This window comes from Colobus angolensis, unplaced genomic scaffold (assembly GCF_000951035.1).
Source record: "Colobus angolensis palliatus isolate OR3802 unplaced genomic scaffold, Cang.pa_1.0 Scaffold193, whole genome shotgun sequence".
In the NCBI taxonomy this organism is placed as follows: Eukaryota; Metazoa; Chordata; class Mammalia; order Primates; family Cercopithecidae; genus Colobus; species Colobus angolensis.
Window position 1 is genome coordinate 684,780 of NW_012115077.1, and position 4,229 is coordinate 689,008.

Consider the following 4,229-nt stretch of genomic DNA (forward strand, 5'->3'; position numbering starts at 1 on the left):
TCTCAGCCTCCCAAAGTGCTGGAATTATAGGCGTGAGCCACCGTGCCCAGCCAAGAGACACTTTATATACTAGGGGAAAATGATATAAAAGATGGTTGACATCTCATAAGTAATAATGAAGGCCAGCAAACAATGGAACTAATGTTTTTTTTTTTTTTTTTCAAGAGAGAGGGTCTTACTATGTTACCCAGGCTGGCATACAGTGGCTATTCACAGACACAATCATAGTGTACTACAGCCTTGAACTCCTGGGCTCAAGTGATCCTACTGCCTCAGCCTCCTAAGTAGCTGGGACTACAGGCATGCTCCACCATGCCCAGCTTGGAACTACATTTTTAAAGTGCTGAAAGTGGGGAAAAAACTGTCAACCCGGGCCGGGCGCGGTGGCTCAAGCCTGTAATCCCAGCACTTTGGGAGGCCGAGACAGGCGGATCACGAGGTCAGGAGATCGAGACCATCCTGGCTAACACGGTGAAACCCCGTCTCTACTAAAAATACAAAAAAACTAGCCGGGCGAGGTGGCGGGCGCCTGTAGTCCCAGCTACTCTGGAGGCTGAGGCAGGAGAATGGCGTAAACCCGGGAGGCGGAGCTTGCAGTGAGCTGAGATCTGGCCACTGCACTACAGTCCGGGCGACAGAGCGAGACTCCGCCTCAAAAAAAAAAAAACTGTCAACCCAAAATTATATATCCAACAAAATTATCTTTTAACAATGAAGGTGACATAGTGACATTTTCAGTTAAACAAAAACTGAGATAATTTGTCACTTGGAGACTGCACCTCAAGAAGTGGTAAAGTTATTCACACTGAAGATAAATTATCCTACATTATTCAGATCTACAGAAATAAATGAAAGACATTGGAAATGGCAAATTTGTAGGTAAATACAGAAATTATTTTTTTCTTTTCTTAATCTCTTCTTAATATATTAAAATTCAGTTATCCATAAAAGCAGTAATTTAATCTGAAAGTAAAACACAAGAAGCAATATTAGAGTTTGTTTGGTATATTATGTTTTAGCTTTGAAAGCCATAGAAATCAATTATCCCAGTTTTCTTCCTTTAAAAGACCATTTTTTCCAAAGCCTTATATGAAAACAATTTTAATTTGAATATAATGACAGATGATATTTCATAATACTTAAAATATAAAGTGAAGTCAGTGACTCAAAAAAGTTATCACTGCAATGAGTTTGAGGGAAAAATTCATCATTTATATCATAACAGATATAAAACATAATGGTACAACTTTTTAGTGCTTGACAGGAATGAATCATGATAAAAAAAAGGTCAATATGAAACACTTGAATTATAGTAGCAATATCTACCATTTGAAGTGCATCCATGCTCTTTACTATACTCATATTAGAGTCAAGTATATTTATTTTCACATGTGTTATAACTGCTATTGCAAAGGAAAAATATTGTCTTATTTTCCAAGAAATACACACAGAACATTTTTTTCTTCATGGAACTTGTGCAAACCAATATAAGACCTAAATTCTTCGCATAATATATAAAACAGGAGAAGCTTCCTCAGATTGATGTTTTGAAGTCTGGAATGCTGGCACTTTCCAAGTAGGCAACAAGTTCATTCCTATAATCTGGCTCAGAGCTGCTGCTGACTATGGACCTGGAGCAGCAAACATGATTTCTTTTTAAGCTTCTTCTTTTCCACTGGTGTTTTTCTATTTATCTGTGACCAGGTCACAAAATATCTCATTAAAGTTTTACTTTGAGCCAGGCATGATAGCTCACACCTGTAATCCCAGCACTTTAGGTGGCCAAGGCAGGTAGGTCACTGGAGGCCAGCCTGGCCAACATAGTGAAACCCTGTCTTTACTAAAAATACAAAAATTAGCCGCGTGTGGTGGTGGGCACCTGTAATCCCAGCTACTCGAGAGGCTGATGCACGAGAATTACTTGAACATCACTTGAGCCTGGGAGGCGGAGATTGCACTGAGCCGAGATGGTGCCACTGCACTCCAGCCTGGCTGACAGAGTCAGACTCTGTATTAAAAAAAAAAAAAAAAAAAGTTTAACTTTGACCTTGCAAAAGATTCTAAAAAGGCACAATTATACCACTGTCTGCCTGTTCTTTGCCAACTGCTCACTCATCTCCAGGTCACATTTATTCCCAACCAAAGTCATTGAACATCCTCTGTGTCCTTGACCTATAAAATCTATTCCTTCAGGTCCTGCAAGTCATTAAACATGGACTGAGCTGTTATAGAATATACTAGTGCGGCCAGACACGGTGGCTCACTCCTATATTCCCAGCACTTTGGAACTCTAAGGCGGGCAGATCACGAGGTCAGGAGATCGCAACCATCCTGGCTAACACGGTGAAACCCCGTCTCTACTAAAAATACAAAATATTAGCTGGGCATGGTGGCAGGTGCCTGTAGTCCCAACTACTTGGGAAACTGAGGCAGGAGAATAGCGTGAATCTGGAAGGCGGAGCTTGCAGTGAGCCCAGATTGCGCCACTGCACTCCAGTCTGGGTGACAGAGCAAGACTCCGTCTCAAAAAAAAAAAAAGAATATACTAGTGCAGGCCAGGCATGGTGGCTCACACCTGTAATCCTAATGCTTTCAGAGGCCAAGGTGGGAGAATCACTTGAGCCCAAGAGTGTGAGACCAGCCTAGGCAATATGGTGAGACTCCTTCTCTGCAAAAAATAAAGAACTAGCCGGACATGGTGGTGCACTCCTGTAGTCCCAGCTATTTGAGAGGCTGAGGTGGGAGGATTATGTGAGCTAGGGAGGTGGATACTACAGTGAGCTGTAATGGCACCACTGCACTCCAGCCTGGGCAACAAAGTGAGACCTGTCTTTGAAAAAAAAAAGAATATACTAATGCAAACCATTGGCTATTCTTCATACACAAATCCCTCAATGCTCTAAGTTGCTCTGTCCCTGCCAAATCCAAGATTTTGAGCATGTACTGTTGGCAATCTGCTTCAATTTGCTTTCTGCAGGAATCTTCCATCACTGGGTCATATTTTTCAACAAAAATTCCCTGAATAAACTAAACTGTCAGAGTAGACTTCCCGACACCTCCTGAACCGAGGACCATTAGCTTGTACTCATGCATGATAGGGTCTGTTTAAATATTGACAATCTACTCAATGCCATTGAAGGTGCAGTGAGACACACACCATTTTTTTTTTTTTTTTGGACAAGATCTCCCTCTGTTGCCCAGGCTGGAGTGCAGCGGCATAGTCACAGTTCACTATAGCCTCAAACTCCTGAGCTCAAGGGATCCTCCCACCTCGGCCTCCCAAAGTGCTGGGATTACAGGCTTGAGCCATCTCTCCCAGCCCTCACACTCTTATACACAGGGTAACTGCCCTGTGGGAATCTATTCCTATCTCCCCTCCCCTCCTCCTCCCGCCTCTCAACCGCGGCTTCTGCCCCGGCTCTGCATGGTGATGGCCTCTGGAGCAGTGGTCTCTTTTCACAATTTTTATAAAATATAACTATTTAAAAAAAAAATAACAGCTTTGTTGAGCTGTAACTCACACACCCTATAGTTTCCCTATTTAAATGTAAAATTAAATGGTTTTTAGTATTTTCACATAGTTGTGCAACCATCATCACAATCAATTTGAGAACATTTTCATCACCCACTGCTATGAACTAAATTGTGTTCCCCTGAAATTTGTATGTTGAAGCCCTAACCCTCAGTATCATGGTACAGTAGTTTCCTCTTACAGTATAGTGGCACAGAAAGTAGTTTTACTTTCTGCAATTTTAGTTACCCATAGTTTACCACGGCTGAAAATATTACATGGAGAATTCCAGACATAAACAATTCATAAGGTTTTTGTTTTGTTTTGTTTTGAAACAGGATCTCAGTCTGTCGCCCAGACTGGAGTACAGTGGTGTGATCATGGCTCACCACAGCCTCAATCTCCTGGGCTCAGGTGATCCTCAGCCTCCCAGGTAGCTGGGACTACAGGCACATGCCACCACACCCAGCTAAGTTTTTGTATTATTTGTAGAGACAGTGTTATGCCATGTTGCCCAAGCTCGTCTCGAAGAATTCATAAGTTTTAAATTGAGTGCCATTCTAAACTAGCCAGACATGGTGGCGATGAAATCTCATGCCATCCTGCTCCATCCCACCTGGGACATGACTCATCCCTTTGTCCAGCATATCAATGCTGTGTATGCTACCTGCCGATTAGTCACTTAGCCATCTTGGTTATCAGATAGGCTGCTATAAAA

At 42.2% G+C, this 4,229-nt stretch overlaps 1 pseudogene; it reads right to left on the reverse strand.

Moving 5' to 3' along the window:
• Positions 1–1,607: 1,607 nt before the first annotated feature.
• Positions 1,608–3,093, reverse strand: LOC105510880 (annotated as a pseudogene).
• Between the last annotated feature and the right edge of the window lie 1,136 nt (positions 3,094–4,229).